At 51.1% G+C, this 20834-nt stretch overlaps 1 long non-coding RNA gene across 4 annotated transcripts; it reads left to right on the top strand.

Moving 5' to 3' along the window:
* Nucleotides 1-422: 422 nt before the first annotated feature.
* LOC123385883 lies at nt 423-20612 on the top strand. 4 transcript variants are annotated; one of them, XR_006599083.1, is made up of 5 exons: nt 4245-4611; nt 5408-5555; nt 14840-15064; nt 15499-15854; nt 17309-20612. It is a non-coding gene; the product is annotated as an uncharacterized LOC123385883 (long non-coding RNA). The 4 variants fall into 4 exon arrangements; XR_006599082.1 differs by having other exon boundaries at nt 4246-4611; nt 14840-14938; XR_006599081.1 differs by lacking the exon at nt 4245-4611 and adding an exon at nt 423-599 and having other exon boundaries at nt 14840-15854.
* Nucleotides 20613-20834: the final 222 nt, after the last annotated feature.

The following is a 20834-nucleotide window of genomic DNA, read 5'->3' as shown; positions in this document are numbered from 1 at the left end:
AATTTGCTCAGTTTTAAATGGGTCATTTGTTTTCTCATTATTGAGTTTTGAGAGTTCTCTGTATGTCCTAGATACCAATCCTTTATCAGATATCTGATTCGCGAGTATTTTCTTCCAGTCTGTGGCTTATCTGTTTATTCTCTTACCACTGCCTTTCAAAGAGTAGAAGTTCTTATGTTGCTCAAGTCCAATTTGTCATTTTTTTCCCTTGTATCAATCGTGTTTGGTGCCTATCTAAGAAATCTTTGCCTAACCCAAGGTCACAAAGATTTTCTCCTATGTTTTCTTCTAAGGCTTTATCATTTGAGGTTTTACATTTAAGTCTATGATCCATTTTGAGTTAATTTTTATATTTGGTACAAAGTTTGGATAACAGGTTTGGTTTTGTGTTTTGTTTTGTTTTGTTTGGCACGCAGATATCCAATTGTCCCGGCACCATTTGTTGAAAAGACTCTTGTTCCTCCACTGAATTATCTTGGAACATTTGTCAAAAATCAATCGACTGTTTACATGTGGGCCTATTTCTGGACTCTCTTCTGTTTTGCTATTTGCCCGTCTCGAGGGTGATGCCGCACTGCCCTGGTTCCTGTAGCTTTATGGTAAGTCTTGAAAGCAGGAGGTAATGTTAAGTCCTCCAGCTTTTGCTTATTTGTTTGTGTTCAAAACGGTTTTGGCTGTTTTAGGTCCTTTGGACTTCCCTGTAGGTTTGAGAAGCGACTTGTCCATTTCAACCAAAAATCGCCTGCTGGGGTTTCGGCTGGGATTACATTGGATCTATATGTCAGTTGGGGCAGAACTGACATCTTAGCAATACTGAGTCTTTTGATACACAAAGATGGCGTATCTTTCCATTTATTTACGTATGCTTTAATTTCCTCTTAGCACTATTTTGTAGTTTTCACTGCACAGCTCTTGCATATCTTCTGTCGGATTTATCTGCATTGAATATTTTTAAAGACTTACATTTTTTTTCTGATTTATTTATGTACATAATCTCTACACCAGCATTCATGACCTCAGAATCAAGAGTCACATGCTCTTCCAACTGAGCCGGCCAGGCGCCCCTGTATTTATTATTTTTAGATGCTATTTTAACTAGTACTTTTTTTGTTTTTGTTTGTTTTTTTTAATTTTTTACTACTAGTACTTTTTTTTGTTTAAGTTTGTTTATTTATTGAGAGAGAAAGAGAATTGAGCGGGGGAGAGGCAGAGAGAGAGAGGGAGAGAGGATCCCAAGCAGGCTCTGCACAAGCAGCACAGAGCCCAAGGCGGGGCTCGAACTCAAGAAACGTGAGATCATGTCCTGAGCTGAAATCAAGAGTCGGACGCTTAACCAACTGAGCCACCTGGGCACCCTTTTTTTGTTTTAAATGTCAAATTCTGATTACTGACACTTTCACTTTCGGGAGCAGGGACTGGATTTGCCTGGTCACCTGAAAACAAGGGAACAATCAGGCAAGATACAAGAAACAATGTCAAGATGTTGGATATCAGGCAGTGGAGGACAGTACAGCAAACAAACGAGATGAGCTACGAATGCCCCGGATTGCTGCCTGGAGAGCATTTCCAGGCCACAGCAAAGGGACAGTGACCCAGGCAGAGCCCAGCAGTCACCTTGAGTTGAGAAGTTGGATCTGGAAGTCTAAGGAAGCCAAGGTAGCTAGAATTCACAGGGAAGGGACCAGAGAAGAGGGAGCCACACAAGGCAAGTCAGAGTTCCCTCTCGTGTTTAATTGAATATTGATCAGCACATGTGTGTGAGACAACTGCCCGAGGCTGGGAAAGAGCCCCTAAAGACCAGAAAGAAAAGTACCTAGCTCTACAGGGCTCAAAATAGTGCCTGTGCCAAAAACCAGGGTATAAAACATCCTAACTCATGGGGCATATGAAAGCTCTTGTCTCAGTAGCAGGGAGACTTATCCTACACCAAATGTGACTCTTGTCCTGCCTAATGAAGCTTAAAATCAAGACCTCAAACAATCAAAGTCTCTCCAAGCAACTTCACCATGTCCCAAAACTAATCTGAAGAATAATTTTAGGAATCCAAAAGGATTTTACCCAACAAGTCACAATGCTTAGCATCCAAGCAAAATGACCAGGCGTGCAAAGAAGGAAAATACAACATACAGTGAGGAGAGAGTCCATGCAGACTGAAGAAAGGGTATTAAGGCACCTATTCTATTACATTGTATTCCCTAAGTTCAAGTAGCTAAAAGAAACATTGAACATGTTAAGTAGAGACATAAAACATAAAAAAGATCCAAATCAAACTAAAGATGAAATCCCCAGTGTCTGAGGGGGGCGCCTGGGTGGCTCAGTCCGTTGAGCGTCCAACTCTTGTTTTCAGCTCAGGTCATGATTTCACAGTTTGTGAGATCGAGCCCCGAGTCAGGTTCTGCACTGACAGCGTGGATCCTGCTTGGAATTCTCTCTCCTAGTCTCTCTCTCTGCTCCTTTCCCCCTTACGTGTGCACATGCAGGTGCTCTGTCTCTTTCTCAAAATAAACCTTAAAAAGTCAATGTAATTCACCTTATTGACACCCTAAAAGTGAAAAACCGTGTAATTATTTCGGTAAGTGCAAAAAAAGAACATTTGACAAAATCTAACATTCATTCCTAATGAAAATGCTCAATAAATTAGGAAGAGAAAGGAACTTCTCAACCTGATTAAGGACATCTGTAAAAATCCACCGCTGGGGCGCCTGGGTGGCCCCAGCGGTTGAATGTTCGACTCTTGTTTTAGGCTTGGGTCATGATCTCATGGTTTGTGGGCTTGAGCCCCACATCGGGCTCGGTGCTGACCACACAGAGCCTGCTTGGGATTCTCTGTCTCCCTCTCTCTCTGCCCCTCCCCTGCTTTCTCTCTTTCTTTAAAAAAAAATTTTTTTTTAATGCTTATTTATTTTTGAGAGAGAGAGAGAGACAGAGTGAGAGTGAGGGAGGGGCAGACAGAATCTGAAGCAGGCTCCAGGCTCTGAGCTGTCAGCCCAGAGCCCGGTGTGGGGCTCAAACTCCCAAACTGTGAGATCAGACCTGAGCTGAAGTCGGACCCCTAACCGACTGGGCCACCCAGGCGCCCTTCTTTTTCTCTCTTCCAAAATAAAAAAACTTAAAAAGAAAATCCCACAGCTAACATCTTAATGGTGAAAGACTGAAGGCTTTCCTCCCAAGATCAGAGACAGGACAAGGCTGTCCACTCTCACCATTGCTAGTCAACATCGTGCTAGAGTTTGTAGCTAGCGCAGTCAGGCAAGAAAAGGAAATAAAAACTTCCAGACTGGAAAGGAAGAGTCCAGTCGGCCGCGCCTGGACCGCAGGCTTTTCTGGGCCTCTAGGGGGAATGTCAGTTTGTGTGCGCACACACATGCATATCTGTGCGTGCAGTATTGTATTGGTGCGTGTGGCACCTTGTTCCTTGGAAATGTGCCTCGGAACTGGGGAATGGAGAAAAATGTACCTCCACGATTTGGCAGACGTGACCCGTGCGACCCCTATGGTTTCTCCTAGGTCTCAGGGTTTCTCTTAAAGTTTCAGATGGTTTTTTGCGCTTTATAATATTTGTGCTATTTTCATAAGGAAGCAGTATTTTAGGTGGCTTATGTCCAACCAGACATTACAGGGGGGGCAAGGAGGGTCACGTTTATCTGAATTCCAGGACCCCGGCCACCTGGATGGTGCAAATACCTTCTCGGGAGGCGCGGGCTTGCAGGGAGGATGAGCCCACAATTCACAGCACGTGCGCGTAGGCTACGAGCAAGCGAGCAAGCAAGACATTGGGCACTGACCTCATTTCTCCAGTCCTCACTTTGCCGCCCTTTAAAGGAGGGATAAGAATCTCTTCGTGGCCTCCGGCTCAGGATTGGTGAGGTATTGGTAACAGGTGAAAGTGCTCTGAGGGTCCGCTTTCTTCTTGCCCAGAGGTGGACTGCGAGGCCTTGGCCGGCCCCCGTGGGTCCTGTTCCTTGCAGGTTGTGAGGGGCTTCTCTGAGGGAGGCCCGTGCCTCCTACCCGCCCCAGCACTGGAGGCCTCAAGGGCGCTGAGGCCCAGGCTGTCCCACCATCAGGTCTTTGGAGATGCTCCAGTGATTCCACAGAAATTTAGGGATGGCAGTTTTGAGGAACAATCTGAGAAACATCTGTGCAGTAAGTGGAACCAAGCCGCCCCCCCCCCATCCTCCCACCCTCCCCAAACCTCCGCGTCCTAATCCCCAGAACCTGTGAATTGTTAGCTTACATGGAGGTGGGGAATTCAAGCTGCCGATGGAATTACGGTTACTATCAGCTGATCTTAAGATGGAAAGATTATTTTCAATTAGCTGGATGGGCCCGATGTGATCACAAGCGTCTTTAAACATGGGAGAGGGAGGCAGGAGCAGAGAGGGAGAGAGGCTGAGGAAGGAAGCAGAGTCAGGGGGGAGCAGTCTAAGGACTTGATCTGCTGTTGTTGGCTTTGAAGATGCTGGAAGAGACCCCGAGCCAGGGAGTGCAGGCGCTAGCTGCTAGAAAAGGCAGGGAAATGAATTCTCCCCTAGGGTGCCCAGAAGGAACACCGCCTTGTTGACACCTCGAGTTTAGGGACCCAGGTCAGACTTCTGACCTCTGGAACTGCAGGTAAGGCATCTGTGTTACTAAGTTTGTGGCCATTTGCTACAGCAGCAGCAGGAAAACGAATATATTCCAGAAGCTACTGCCCTGCCAGCTCTCTGCCTGTACTGGAAACGCCAGCAGATTCACGGGCACGGACTCCATCTGTTGGGCTTCAAGTGCATCGATGCACTTGAGAGTGGCCCTGAGGCCCTGCGGGCCTGTGGGTAATCAGGAAGAGGTGCTGGCCGGCCTGCGAGGAGGCCAGACCTCCAGCCGGGTCCCAGACTCACCCGGAGCCCCAGGAGGGAGCAGGCCTGCCACCTGCGTGGGGAAAAGGGCACTGACTGGACGGCCTGAATCTAAACCCTGGATCTGCCCTTTGTTGGGTGTATGATTGTGGGCAAGATACTTAACTTCCCTCTTTCTCTGTTTCCTCACCTGTGAAATGGGGATAACAGTACATACCTCACAATATCGTTAGATTAAGTGAGTTCGTGCAGAAAGTTTGGAACGATGCCTGACGCATAAAGCCCCCCCCCCCAAAATGTGTTAATTAGTGTTATTTGTATTAAGATGACATGAAAGGGCTAGTGTCTTTAGGTGATGAACGGTCTAGTGGGGAGACCCACGTGTGTGGGGGGGGGGGCGGGATGGGGAGCACGAAGCAGGAGGGAGGGATTCTTTCTCTGGGGGTCGGGGGCTCAGGAAAAGGATGGATAGAGGTCCACTGACGCTTGAGCTGAGCTTCCCCGTTGCACAGAAACATTTCTGTTCCTTTAGTCATTCAACAAACCTTGATTGAGCCCCTCCTTTGTGCCAGGCACTGCGCTGGGAGCTAGGAATACGGCTGTGAACCAAAGTCCTGCCTGCATGGAGCTTACAGTGTGATGGACGGCTCTGGCGACAGGGACCAACAAAGCAATGCAAAAGATCAGGGGGCCCCAGTGCTCTGATGGAAACCACAGTGGGTAAGAGGGGCGAGGTGTGTGTGTGTGGGGGGGGGGCACTTTATACTGGATGGTGGAGGGAGCGGTGAGCCATTCTAATGGGGTAAGAGTGAATCCCAGAGTTTCACATACCAGCACCGCCACCGCTGGGAGGCCTTGAACAAGTCACTTGTCTCTGTGCCTCAGTTTGCTCATCTGCAGCGTCAGGATCATAATAGTATCTACCTGCCACAACCGTAGGGTTGTTCCAGTTTTCTAGCAAATGGAAGAGCCAGGGTGAAAGTCACGAGGTGGGAAAGGGCTTAGAATGTTGGAGGAGGAACAAGAAGGTCAGGAGCGGACAAGGGGAGTGTGGCGAAGGATGACGTTAGGAAGGCAGGGGTCTGGGTAGCTACCCCTCCATGGCCAGTCATTATCCAGGGTCAGCTTGGCCCTCTTACTGCTCAGAAGCCCGCCATGGCTCCCCACTGCCTAGTCATGGAATTTCCACCTCCCGGTGTGGTTTTCAAGGATCTCCATGTTTCAGCCTCTTCTCTCTCCTCCAGCGTGATTTGCCTGCCTCCCAATCCCCCATCTGCCCTGCTCACTTGGAGCCTCGGATCTTCTTCTGGAAGTGCTTGGTGTCTGCTCCCCCAGGCTCTTTCTTCCTTTCACCGGGAAGCCTGGAGCCCAGAGAGGGGTGTGACTAATCTAAGGCCACGCAGCAGAGTAGGGGCCAAGTCTGGAGCCCAGGTTTTCCTAACGGAACCACAGTTGATAGTTTCCTGGGTGGGTCATTTTAACAGATGTTGTGTGTATCACAGTGTGATTTGAGTTGAGGAAAGGGCGAGAGGGAATGAGGAAGGTGGAATCCACTAATGGAAATTCTCCTCAAAAACATTTGTGTCTGGTCGCCTTTCATGCTCAGCACACTGTTCCTCAGAAACAGAAGCCATTTGTGAGGCTGGGACACAGGGAGTAGACCACATTGTCTGCCTTTGCTTGTGTCTATCCATTCCTTTCCCGGGAGAGCCGGAGATCCCCATCTGCTAACGGGCTGTTGTCCAGGCTCCAGGGTCACGCTTAGGGAGCAATGGCAGAGCTTGTCACAGTGGCCTGAAGAGGAGTGAGATTTAGAAAGGGGGGACTTCTGGGCACCTGGGTGGCTCAGTCGGTTAAGCGTCTGATTTCGGCTCGGGTCATGATCTCGCAGTCTGCCAGTTCGAGCCCCACGTCGGGCTCTGTGCTGACAGCTCAGAGCCTGGAGCCTGCTTTAGATTCTGTGTCTCCCTCTATCTCTGCCCCTCCCCTGCTCATGCTCTGTCTCTCTCTGTCTCAAAAATTAAAAAAAAAAAAAATTTAAAAAAGTACACTATAGAAAGGAGGGACTCCTCAAGGAAAATGCCACTAACCACTTGAAAATCTGTATTAGTCTATTGGGGCTGCCATAACAAAATACCACAGACTGGGGGCTTAAACAGTAGAAATTAATCTTCTCACAGTTTGGGAGGCTGGAAGTCCAAGATCAAGGTGCCACAGGGTAGGGTTTCCTCTGTGGCACCTCTCCGTGGTTTGTAGATGGCCTCCCTCTTGCCGCCGCTCACATGGTCTTTTCTCGGTGGGCACACATCCCCTGTATCTCTTGGTATGTCCAAATTTCCTCTTTTGTAAGGATACCGATCAGATTGGATTAGGGACCACAGTGACCGCCTCATTTTAACGGAATCACTTATTAAAAGCCCTATCTTCAGGGCACCTGGCTGGCTCAGTCCGTAGAGCATGAGACTCTTGATCTCAGTGTCATAAGTTCGAGCCCCATGTTGGGCGTGGAGCCTACTTAAAAAAAAAAAAAAAAGCCCTATTTTCAAATAGACTGACATTCTGAGGTACAGGGTGGGGGTTGGGATTCAACATGTAAGTTTTGGGGGGACACAGTTTAGCCCATACCAAAACCAAACGCCAATCAATACTCAACCCTGGGCAGGACTGCAAGGACTGAGGCATCAAGAGTTGGGCATTCTGGGAAAGTTGCCTGGAAGAGAGAAACTTGAAGTTTTGGTCAAAGGGAAGAAGGCATTAACAAGGGCCTGGAAACACATGCATGATGTGTCCCTGGGGTCTCAGGGCTGGTGGTTGTTCCAAGGGGTGAAAGCAAGGGGGAGTTAAGCTGTGAAGGGCCAGGGAGGGCAGGAGAAGGGCTTGGGCTTGATTGTATGGGGCCACTGATGATATTTGGAGCACAAGAAAGATGGTGGCTGTGCTTGAGGCCAGAATCAGGGAAATGACAGATTCATGGTTCTCAAATTTGAGCACGCATCAGAATCACCTGGAGGGCTGGTGAAACCAGATTGCTGGACTCACCCTTCAGGGTTCCTGATTCAGTGGGTCTGGGATGGGGCTTGAGAATTTGCATTTCTGACAAGTTCTCAGGGGATCCCCTAGTGCTGTCTGTGTATCACCTTGTGAGGACCCCTGGGAGCTTTGCTAGAGGACAAGAGTGGCGGTGGGGAGTGGGCAGACGGGGGTATATTTCATCTCCCAAAGCGTCCGAGGCACAAGCAGTGGGAAGTCTCGCCCCCACCAACTGCCATGCTTCACCGACAGGGAAACTGAAGCCTCGAAGGTGACGGCTTTAGTACTGGGTATTTCTAGGCCCTGAGCCTGGAACCTGGGGCGCTTCGAACCTGGCATCTGGCACCTCATGCAGGAGGGCTCACTGGGGCACCTGCTTCTGGGTATACTGAGCTAGGGAAAACAGGTCCCAAAGAGCTGGGTTTCTCTGAGTGTGCGATAGACAGCTGGCTAGGGAGCCGGAGCAGAACTAGCAGGAGGCGGAGCTTTCCTGCAGCTCCGGGGCCAGGCGCGCCGTGGTCCCGCCCCGCCCCCCCACAGACTCCGCCCAGTCTGGCCCCGCCCTTTGCACGGCCCCGCCTCCCCGCTGGGTAGTGTCCTCACCCCGGTGCGTTGAATGTGGCCGCCTGCCTGGCTCCTCTGGTCTGGCTGAGTCAGGCTCCGGCTGCCAGCGTAGTGACCCCGGGACAGCTGAGAATGGAGACTGGCGACAGACAGGAGAGAGAGGAAGGGGTGTGGCCAGGTTGGGGAAGGAGTGCTGGACCAGGAGCCAACCGACCAGTCCCATGGGGGTCTCATCTTGAAGGACCGTATGACCTAAAAGAACTTGTTGAACCTCTCTGGGCTGCATTCGCTCGATGAAAACACAGTAGACTCAGCGTGCGCCAGGTGCTGGGATGTGGTGGTGAACAGGACCCACGTGGTTTACAAGCTCTGGTTAAGGGCGTGACCACTGAATCCCAGCTTTCCACCCTACTGACTGGGCGACCTTGGGCAAGATAATCAACTTCTCTGTACTTCATTATCCCCTCATCTGTAATTTGGGAGTAATACCTACCTCCTAGGGCTGTGGGGGTTAAATAAATGTGCAGTTGTAAAATCCTAGGAATCGTGTCTATTAAGCACTATTATTAAGTGCATAAGGATCTTCATTATTAGCTAATGCTATCTTCAAGCTCCCTCCTGGAGCTTGTATTCACTGACTTTAATTTAAAATTTTTGGGGCCCCTGGGTGGCTCAGTTGGTTGAGTGTCTGACTTCAGCTCAGGTCATGATCTCACGGTTCATGAGTTCGAGTCCCACACTGGGCTTGTTGCCGTCAGCCTGTCAGCACAGAGCCCACCTTGGATCCTCTGTCCCCCTCTCTCTCAAAAAAATAAATAAAACATTTACATTTGCTAGGGAGCCTGGGTGGCTCAGTCAGTTAAGCATCCGGCTCTTGATTTTGGCTCAGGTTGTGATCTCACAGTTAGTGAGATTGAGCCCTGCATCAGGCTCTGCACTGACAGTGTGGAGCCTGCTTGGAATTCTCTCTCTCTCTCTCTCTCTCTCTCTCTCTCTCTCTCTCTCTCCCCTCCCCCACTCTCACTCTCTCAAAGTGAATAAACTTTAAAAATTATTAAAAATAATAAAATTTCTTTATCATTATGAACCTATAAAGAAAGAACATAAACACTAAGTCCCCATCACCCTATTTTAGGAATTAAGCATTATAAATACATTCCTACTAGTCTAACTTTAGTCACACCTTCATATCCCTTGCCCCTGAAGCCTCTAGAATCTCCTGCCTCCAACCCATCCTCTACAGGGCTCCTAGTCTGTGAGAGATCCAGATAGGAACCAGATTGGACCCTGCCATGACTCTGCTTGAAAATTTCCACCTATAAGATAGAAAACCCCCCTTGACATCCAGACCCTTCACTTCTCATCTTCACTGACTCTTCCTGTTCGGTCTTCGCCACCCAAGACCAAAGTTCCTCTTTCCCTTCTTTTTTTTTTTTTTTTTTTTTTTTTTTTTTTTTTTTTTTTTACTGGGGATTTATTTTTGAGAGAAAGACAGTGAGACAGTGCGAGCAGGGTAGGAGCAGAGAGAGGGAAACACAGAATCCGAAGCAGGCTCCAGGCTCCAGGCTCCGAGCCGTCAGCACAGAGCCTGACACGGGACTCGAACTTACAAACTGCGAGATCATGTCCTGAGCTGAAGTCAGATGCTGAACCGACTGAGCCACCCAGGCGCCCTTCTCTTACCATTTCTTAAGCATCCCTGTTCATTGTATGTGTTGGCTCCTCTGCCTGGGGGTCCTGTGCATCCCTTCTCTCTCTTTCACTCATTCTAGGAGAAGCATCATCTTTTGATTCCCCCCCCCCTCCCCCCAGGCTCCTGAGCAGGGTCCCTTGGTGTGGGTGTGTGTCCATCCTCCCCTAGACTGTAAGCTCCTGGCAGCAGGCCCTCTGCTGACTCATTTTCATCTGCTCCTAGTAAAGGAAAGGCACGCACCACACTACATCGTTGGAGTTGACTGTATGGGGCACTGTGTGAGGGTATGGTAGGTGTGGTCACGCAGCGACTCCAACGCCATCATTTTCACGGGGAATTACAGTCCACCAGCAGTGAAACCGCTGAGCAAGAACGCAGAGGTCATTAAATGGAGTCCCCGTTTTAAAGGCATTCCAGCACAGTGTGATTTCCCACCGTGCCCCGTCCCCGTCCCCAGCCCATTCCTGCTCCATCCCTGTCTCCTCTCTCTGAGGACACTGGGTTCCTCATGATGAGTGGCCATTCCCCAGGGACTAAGATGTAGGACGTGCAGTGACTATGTGGCAGATCCAAGAGGCTTGTGGTTTTGTGGAAACCAAGTGGATGCCAAGCCTGGCCCCAGAAAGCCTAGGTTCTAGAAGCAAAGAAGAGATGCTTCTGGAGCAAGGGCTCCCAGCCTGTGTCCATCCTGTCAGCTATATTTGTGAAGCCGAACCTCTTCACAGAAAGAGGGGAGCCTAAGTCCCCGTTTAAGTGCATTGGAAATAAACCAGTAAGTGCCTTAGACTCCAGGGAGGGAGCTGGGTACCTGGGGGAGGAGAAGAGGGACACTTCTGTGCCCCTATGGCCATTTTGAGTTTTGTACTGTAGTCACATCTGATCTATTTAAAAAAAAATGAAATCATATGTTGGCTGGTAATCAGACGAGTCAGGTTCTAGTACTGCAAATACCAATTACTGGCCTGCTCACCTTGGTCTCTCTGAGCCTCACTTTAATAACCACCCAGTTCTCAGCTCAAAGAGTAGGCACAAGGAAGACCTTTGTAAACTCAGTGGGGCTGGGCGCACTTAATTATTATTTACTCTTCATGCAGTTCGTCCCAGCTGACAATAACCGAGCCCTTCTCCTCTATGGCCACAGTGTATGGGTCTCTCCATACAAGTGTGGGTGTGTATGTCTGGGCCTGAGCGGGTAGGTCTGGGTGTGTGCACTCCCGGACATGCCAGGGTAGTGTGGGGGATGACTGTGACGTTGGCCATTAGGGGTCCCTGCCCCAAGGATGGCTCCTGATGCAGCAGGACAGGTGACCAAATGAACCACGTCCTCTAACGCTTTTCACCTCTGTCAAAGGCCAAATAGGGGGATGCAAAATGTGGGTGCACAGAGGAGGGGACATAAATTCAAACAGGGGGCTTTGCACTGGCTGTTCCTCCTGCTTGGAATGCTCTTCCCCCCTGGACCCTCAAGGCCCACCCCCTTGCCTCCTTCAACTCTTTGAGGAGATGTGACCTTCTCAAGGAGGCCCACTTGACCACCCCATTTAAGTAGCAACTCGACCCAGCCCTCCCCGAACTCATCTCTGCTTTACGTTTAGCCAAAGCCCTTACTTCCAATAGCAAAGTTACTTACAATAAAACTAACTTAAAATACTGTATGTTTCACTCGTTTTACTGGTCTATTTCCCTCCTTAGAATGAACGCTCCATGACGGAAGGGACAATATCTGTTTTGCTCACTGCTGTGTACCCCCCCCCCCCCCGGGCCTAGAATAGTACCTGGCATAGAGTAAGACTGTACATATTTGGGAATATGCTGGTGACAGGGTGGTGCTCAGGGGCGGATGGCAGAGAGGCCAGGGCCAGGCCTGGGGAGGTAGCCCGAGGTCTGAGACTGCAGCAGGGGAATAAAGGAGCACCTGTGATGTGGGGATCTGATGGGGAGGTGGATGGTGGAGGTGGGAACATTCCAGCGGACGCGGGGAGGAACACACGGCCTGGAGCGGGGTGCCTGGCTGGGTCAGTCAGTTAAGCATCTGACTCTTGATTTCAGCTCAGGATATGATCTCGCAGTTTGTGGAATCAAGCCCCGTGTTGGGCTCTGAGCTGGTGGCTCAGAACCTGCTTGGAATTCTCTTCCTTTCTCTCTGCCCCTCCCCCAGCTCATGCTCTCTCTCGCACTCTCTCTCTTTCTCTCTGTCTTTCGATAAAATAAACATAAACAAACAAAAAAGACATGGGCTGGAGAAAACCTGAGACATTTGGGGGGCCGTTCTCCAAATTCTAGCTCAGTGCCCATCCATTCCCTCTGCTACTATGAGAATCTAAAACTGTTAATATGGGGGAGGAGAGATTCAGGGGCCCTTCTGGTTTGGGGAAGGTGATGGTGGACACATTTGCGAAGACCAAAGGCCACCAGCAGGTTCCTTGCCTATGAGAGAATACCTGGGGTGGGGGGGTTGGGGGCGGGAGTTGAGACGTGTTTACAGGGGAGGAGGCACCCGGAGTCCCTGTGATGTTGGTGGCTGGATTATAGACTCGGTGAGAGCAGAGATGTTTCTATGAACATGAAGAACAGAGCGCAAAGCCCAGGTAGAGGGCGCTCTTGGGACCAGAGGCCAGAGAAGAAATGGACCAGACACTGAGGCCAGGATGGGAAGGGCCTCACAGGGCAGGTCAAGGAGTCAGGAGAGAACCCTGGGGGTCCAGAGAACACAGGAGTCCCTGGAACTGAGAGTAGGAGGTGGCAAACAAAGGAAGGAAGCTATATTTGGGAAGAATCGCTTCTCAGGGGTCTTTACCAGTCTTTCCTGAAGGGGGGGCGGGGGGGAGCATGCTCTCTAAGGCTTATAGGCAGAGGAGGGGGGCAGAGTAGCCATTTCACTTTCGTGGCCCGTTCATTTACTTTATCACACACTTAATGTTTCTGGACTCTAGGCTGGGGTCTGGGGGATGCCATGAGGAATCGGTACTGAACTTTGACCCCATGCAAGGGAGAGGGTACCCTGGGAGAGATGTGACGGCCCTAGAGAGGCTGTGGTTACGCCCAGCTGGGCAACCAGGGAGGACTGCCTGGATAGGAGGCATCTGAGCTGAGCTCTGAATAATGGTCAGGGATTTGAAAGTCGGCTGATCCGTAAGAGAGGCCATTTGCCTCAGGCACTCCAAAGCCGGGGATTTTGATGTGCGCTATTTCATGTAATTCACCTAGCAACTCTCAGAAGAGGTTGATCTTGGGACCAAATCCAGAGAGGGTAAGTGCCCGGCCCTAGGTCACCAGCCTGAAAATAGCAGTTGATTGGAACCCAGGGCTGTTGGACTCCCGGCCAAGTGCTCACCCTGCGAGTCCACAGCCGCCCCTGGTTATTTGGAGGTCTTTTCACTGCTGCTTTCCAAGCTGCTACGGAGGAGTTGCCGGCTAATCTCCAACCCCCAGGATCTTGATCTGCCTCTGCCTGACCCCGGAGAGGATCCAGGACACAGGCCAATGACCCGATCTCGGCTCCTCAGTGGTTGGCCAAGGGCAGGTAGGGGCCAGGACGGAAAAAGTTTGTCAGACTTTGAGTCCGAGGGCTTGTGGCCGGTTCCGGCTGTGCCATTAACGTCCTGGCTGTACAGCCTTCAAAGCACTTGACCTATCTGGGCCCTTCAAGTCTCCTTCGCTGTCAAATGGGGGCGCGGTTCGCCCCAGTATCCCCCGCCTTCAGGGAGTCAAGAAACTGAGGACAGAGGGGGCACGGTATTCCCAGAGAAGAGTTCACTGTTATTATTTGGAGGGACTGGGGGTTGCCTGCACCGCTAGAGTGATTAAGGGAATGTTACCAGACTGCCTCCTGCAAAGCCGACCTTCTCGGAGCCCTTACCAGGCTCGGAGCTAAGTGCTTTCCGCACCGTAATTCATCGAGTGGCGCATGGATTGGAAAACACTGGAAGGAGCGCTATCATCAATATGTATGGTCTGTGAAGATGATGATGATAAAGCCGTCTCGCAAAGCATTGTCATTAATGGACTCAGAAGTCTTTGAGAGCAACTGAGAGCTTTGCAGACTGTGTGTCCTAGCCCGTTGGCACAGCCCTGGTCTTTCCCTTCCTTCATCTGAGTGACCGACGTTCTCAGTGTAAAGGCAGCCAGCTCCCCACCCTCGGCCCCCCACCCCTGGATGAGGTATTTCGGCCCCAAGCCAGGCCAGCTCTGAGATTCCTATTCCCGGGCAGTGCGGCTACGGCCCCAGGAGGACAGCCAACAAGGGGCCCAACAGCTTATCGCTCTGCGGAGACTCTCCAGCGGGCAGACTGTCTCCACTGCTGCTGAGCCAAGCTGATAATGAGGACAGACCCTTGTGTTTACTGTGGCTGGGAGAGTGGGGCCTCCTGGGGGCGGTCCCGGCTCCTCTGGGAACAGACTGTCTGTTTGCTGAGATACCATCGCATTCCTGCAGCCTTGGCCACCCCAGGATGGATGGGGCGGGGGTGGAGGGTGGGGGGAGTTGGGGTGGGGTGTGGAGATGGGAGAGGAGGAGGAAATATGACAGCTGCCGGCCCTCTGTCCCCCTGGGGCCCACGCTGGGGAGGCTGCCTTTGCACTGGATCCTCCGGGGGTCTATGGTTTTCTGGCCTGATCGTTAAGCCCTTCATACAGGTCATTAATAGCCAACACAGGCCCACTTCACTCTATAGTTTACAAAGTATTTTCTCAACAATGATCTATTTTGTTCTTCCAGGGAACCTTCCATGCAGGTAGTCTGGGGTGATGGAATGCCACAGAAGAGAGATGCCCAGCAAGGCCGGAGCAGAGGCCCACGGCACGGCCAGACACTGGGGTAGGCGTTGAATGAGCCCCAGCTGACCAGGCAAACCCACGAAAACACCAACACGGAGAGTGCTTTCTGCAGTAGTGACTGGCAAGAGATTTTAGTCCACTTAATCCTCACGACAGATCGTATGAGGTCGGTGCTGTCACTGTATCCATCTTACAGCTCAGGAAACTGAGGCAGACGCAGGCAGAAACCAGGAGGGCTGAGACTGGAACCCTGGCGGTATTTCTCCAGAATCTCCCATTTAACCACTGAGCTACACACCCAGCCAGCGTAAAGCCAGCTAATGATAGACAGGGTCCTACCTGGCTCACGAAGGCAGTTGGCATTTACAAGGGCACAGGTGGCCTAGCGGAGGCAAGAATGGGCTTTGGAATTAGGCCTGGATTCCACTCCCCGCACTGACACCAATGAACCCTGAGGCTGACCCTCCCCGGAGCCTGCATTTCCTTCACTGGGAAGTGGAAGGAACACCTGCCTTAGCGGTGGGTGTGAGAAATGTTGGGTGAGAAGGTTCTGGCGTATGGCAGATTTTCATTAAACGATTACTTTTATTACTTTGACAGATGAGCTGGGGAGGTGGCCTGCTCAAAACTGAGACTTGAGAAGAATCTCTCTTAAAAGAGAGGCCCAATCTTCCTTGGCTATGGGGGCGCAGAGGAGGGGTGACAGCTAGCTGAAGGGATCTGGTGGCTTCAGAGGACACGGCACGAGCAAGTGGTTGGGACTCTGGCTTCAGAGCTCAGCAGACTCGGGTTCAAGTTCCGGTATCCAGCGCGTGCTCACTGGGTCTCCTTGGGGAGTCGCTTAACTTCTTGGAGTCTGTGAAGTGAGGACGCTGAGAGTACCTTCCTCGTAGGGGTGAGAAGAATGGGTGGAATCATTCAGGGAAAGGAGTGCTGGGCACACCGGCTGGCACATAGTAAGTATTCAACAAAATGCTGCCATCAGTGGGAGTGGGGGCGGGAGTGGGGTGGTACACAGAGGAATGGCCCCAGCAAAGGGGTCCATGTGCTCGAACCTGGAACCTGAGAATATGTTACATTACATGGAAAGGGGGATTGTGGATGCTGGTAGACTGGAGGGAGACCGCTGACCTTGAGCTGAGGAGATTATCCTGGCTTGTCAATGTGGACCCACTATAGTCACCAGGGTCCTGACGAGTGGAAGCAGGAGGGAGAGAGAGAATTAGTGTCAGAGTGATATGAGGAGAAAGACTTCCCCGGCCATTCTTGGTGCTGAAGACGGGTGAAGGGGACGTGAGCCAAGGAACACGGGCTGCCTCTAGAAGCTGGAAAAGTTCCCTCCAGCCCCTGGAAAGGTGTGTGGCCCTTCCAACGCTCTGATTTTAGCCCAGTGACACCCGTTTTGGACTTCAGACTTCCCAAACCATAAGGCAATAAAATTTGAGTTGTCCTAAGCCACTAAGTTTGTGATCATTTGTTATAGCAGCAAAAGGAGACTAATACAGGCTGTGAGTTGGTCCCTGGAGACTGGCCGGATGGTAACAGGCAGAGGTGGGCCTCAGACACACAAGAAGAAGGAAGTGTGCCCTACGGCCGTTAGGCTAGAAAGCACAAGGCATTTTTGAGGCCTGGTGGGAAAAGTCTGTTGCCCTCTTTGCAAAAATGGACACAGTTCTCCATCCTTGCCCATATCCTCTTTGCAGTGTGACTAGGCAGCTCTCCTCATCAAGACATGGAGTCTGCTTCCCCCACACCTCGAATCTGCACTTGGATCTATGGCTCGCATAGACAAGTTCTGAGCCTGGGCTTCAAGAGGTTTTATGCGCTTCTGCACGCCCTCTTGCGGTTTTTGAAACCCTGCCTCCAGTCTATGACCGAGGTCAGGTGTGCCAGCCAGCTCTAAAATGACTCCCAATGGGGCGCCTGGGTGGCTCGGTCGGTTAAGCGTCCGACTTCGGCTCAGGTCACGATCTCACACTCCGTGAGTTCGAGCCCCGCGTCGGGCTCTGTGCTGACAGCTCGGAGCCTGGAGCCTGTTTCAGGTTCTGTGTCTCCCTCTCTCTCCCTCTCTGCCCCTCCCCTGTTCATGCTCTGTCTCTCTCTGTCTCAAAAATAAATAAACATTAAAAAAAATTTTTTTAATAAATAAATAAATAAATAAATAAATAAATAAATAAAATGGCTCCCAATAATCCCCACCTCCTGAGATTAATGCTCTGTGTCACCTGCTCCCATTGAGTGTTGGCTGGGCCTGGTGCCTCGCTTCTCACAAATAGAAGGCCGCAAAAGACGTGAGTCGGCCCTTCTGAGATCAGCTCACACAAAGAAAGACTGGGTGGGTCCCATCTTGCTTTCCCTTTCTTGTTCTCTTGATGACTTGCTTTGAGGGAATCCGGCTTCTGTGCTGCAGGTGTCTATGGAGGACTCCACGTGGCAAGGAAATGATGCCTCTGGCCGAGGGCTAGCAAGGACCTGAGACCTGCCAAAATCCACGTGAGTACATTTAAAAGCAGATCCGCCACTGGAGCCTCGAGGTGACCAAAGCCCTAGTCGATGCCTTGACTCTAGCCCTGTGAGAGTCTTCGAGTCGAAGACACCCCCCGAGGGGCATTAGGCTCCCCGACCCCCAGAGACCGCGTTTGTGGTTTTTAGCTGTGTAACTTGTTACGCAGCTACGGATAACTAATACACCATCAGATGAGTCTGCTGGATGATGAGTGACACGTGGCCCGGTCACTTCCTTTCACCCAGCCAGACAACCGCTGGATGTGAGAGTGAGGCCATCCCAGACCAACTAGCCCTTAGTCAACCTGTCAGCTGCTTGCAGACGTGGGGTTGGGCCAAGCCAGGATCAGCTGTGCCTGGCCCAGAGCAGCAGAAGTCCTGCCTGAACTTGGACCTGGCCGCGATGATATACATTGTTGTCTTAAGCTACTAAGCCTTGGGATGATTTTGTACCCAGCAGTAGCTGACTGATACAGCCTGTGTAGCCGGGGCTGTGTGCACACAGTAGGAAATGGGGCTGGGAAGCTGTGCAGGGGCCTAATGTGGAAGGCTTTGCTGCCAGGTTAAGGCATCTGGAGTCTAATTTGCGGGCAGTCGGGGCAGGTTTTGAGCAGGAGAAGGTCATGATCAGAGCTGTGGTTGAAGACATTTCTTGTGGCAGTGGCATGAATTGGAGGCAGCGGGATCATTTAGGGGGCCGCTGTGTCATGAGGCCGATGGGCAGTGACGGAGGCTTGAAATTAGGAAACGGTGAGGAATGGGCGAGAACAGTGGAGGTGGAATCGGTGAAAACCGTTCTGGACTGGGTTGGGGGCCTGGCATTGGGAGAGTGGAAGTCGACACCCAGGTTTTGTTCCTGGGAGCCTGAATGGTCGGTGGTGCTGTTGACAAAGACGGGGAGATCAGCACGGCGGATAGGGAGATGGGAGGGGTGATTTGGGGTGGACTGAGCGTTCAGTGCTAAAGAGGCCTGGGAAGAGGCTTAGGAGACAGTGACTCAAGACTGCAAAGGGAGCTTTATCCCCTGTCTAGCATACTGTCAGGTCTCAGATTGGGCAACTGAGAGAGCGTGAGCAAAGGCCTATTTTACAAGGGTGTGCGAAGAGTTTGCGCATTGTACAGGGGCGGTGAGTTAGCCTGGGCTACCAATGGTGAATTAGCCTAGGGCTACCCATGGGCTACGAACAGCAGCTGTTATCACCCCCTAGGACCGAGAAGTCCCCAAGGACAGGAGCAGGAGCCAGAACCAGGAGGGGATGTTGTATGGAGAGGGCTGCCTCCTAGGGGCTGTGGCCTTTGGTAGAAGATGCAGATGACCCATGGCGGCCCAGTAAGGAGGACACATGGGAGTAAGTAGCCTGACCACTCCTTATTCCTGCCTGGGAGCACTTGGTGTCCCTCGTTGGCTGAGTCCACCCTGAAGGCAAGGGCAAGGTGGCCCATTGATGGAGTCCCTGCACAGCAGCCTCAAAGGATGCAGAGGGGCCAGAGTAGAGGAGGGTGAGTAGAAGATACCAGGCCAGATGAAATTTCTATAGCTTAAGTCAATCGGTGACCCCGGTTCTGGCAAAGGAGATTTGAGGGGATCTCTGCTAGAGAGGGTGTGGGAAAAGGTTCTTGACTGTTAGGAAGGAGACGGCAGGAGAGCTGTTCTTTGTTGTGTCTGATGTGATGGCTGGAACTGCGACAGCCCTCTTGCCACCGTGGGGGAAGCCAGCCGAAGTCAGAACCAGCCCACTGAGGACAGAGAAGCGAAGAGATGGAAAGATGGGTCTCTTTGAGGAACTGCTCTGAGACCGTGTTCTGCCTCTGAGGTTCCTTTTTTTTTTTTTTTCCCCATGAGATAATAAAGGTTCTTCTTGTTAGAACCATTTCGAGCTGGGTTTCCCATTACCTGCAGCTCTAAGTTTCCTAATGGCCAGAGTCGCCATCCACCATCTCCAGGCCCGTGTGCGAGCCCTCATGCCTCCCACAGCCTGAAGGCCAAGCTGCCCGCGGGGTTGCACGACAGGCTACAGCAGATTCGGTGCAGAATCGCAAATGCTTTTTCGGTCTGTGACAAAAGAAAGAGTCAGAAGTGGGAGATAGGCTCTTATCTGCAAATACTACCCTGTAGCTACCGATGACTTCTGACCGCGGAAGACAGATGTCCACAGAGGCCGGTGATTCAGGGTGGTTGGGGGGCACAGGCCTTGCAGGCTGTCATGACCCTGCTGCAAGTCTACGTCTGCTGCCTTCTAACTGTGTGACTTTGGGGAAGTTAGTGAACCTCCCGGAGCCTTGGTTTTCTCCCTGGAGGTGGTGAGGGTCGCATCAGATAGAAGAAGGAAGAAACCAAGAGCTCTCACAGGAATCCCAGACCTGAGAGGCTGCCTTCAAAAGACTTCCTCCCCGCTCTCTCCCTCTTTCTTTCCATTGCTGGGTCGGATGTGAGGGAGGTTGGGAAGGGTCCAAAGGGATATGGGCAAGACAAACCACCCAGACAAAGGGAGGATGTGGGCTCCCAGATAGCAGTGACTTGACTTACCGCCCACAAGGGCCCCCACGTGTCTGATGTACGAATGTACGAACGAGTGAAAGAATAAATGGGAAAAAAAGAATAAGAAGGTTAGAAAGATGGGGAATTTCACCCACAGAAAGAAAGGCGGATGGAGGGCTTTGTAAAATTCTAACGACCAATACCCGGGACGCAGATCGCGGATCAGTCAGGAGAGGCTGGGTAACACGGTGGTAACAAAAATTCCCGAATCCCAGTGGCTTTATAACAACTATGTTTGTTTCCTGTTGAGGCACTGCATGGTGGGTTATTCGAAGTCACTCAGAGATTTAGCTGAGGGGAGCTCCATGTTGACATGCTTCTATAATGACAGCAGCAGGGTACAAAGAATGTGGCACAAGCTCCACGCCGGAGCCGAGATCACCTGCCCGGCAGTATTTCACATCACACCTGCTCATACTTCATTGGCCAAAGCCAATCACATGGCCATACTTGAGTCAAGTCGGTGGAGAAGCTCGAGCCTCTGTTCCCACAAAAGAGAACTGGCAGTTTGTCAGCATTCCTAACCCCCACCAGAGGGGTGCTTGGGCTGAATGCAGCTCAGACCTGGTTGGTTTGGCCTGTTTGGTACTTTAATTTTTTTTTTTATAATACTTTTTTTTTTTTTTATAATTTAATGAAAAAAAATGTTTTCATGTTTACTTTTATTTTTGAGAGAGAGACAGAGTGTGAGCAGGGGAGGGGGAAAAGACAGAGGGAGACACAGAATCCGAAGCAGGCTCCGGGCTCTGAGCTGTCGGCACAGAGCGCGACGTGGGGCTCGAACCCATGATCCGTGAGATCATGACCTGAGCCGAAGTCGGACGTTTAACTGACTGAGCCACCCAGGTGCCCTTATACTTTAATATTTTTTATGGGGTTTCCGATATATATG

This window comes from Felis catus, chromosome B3 (genome assembly GCF_018350175.1).
Source record: "Felis catus isolate Fca126 chromosome B3, F.catus_Fca126_mat1.0, whole genome shotgun sequence".
In the NCBI taxonomy this organism is placed as follows: domain Eukaryota; kingdom Metazoa; phylum Chordata; class Mammalia; order Carnivora; family Felidae; genus Felis; species Felis catus.
Note: the sequence above shows the minus strand (reverse complement) of the source record. Positions and strands in the feature narration are given on the sequence as shown.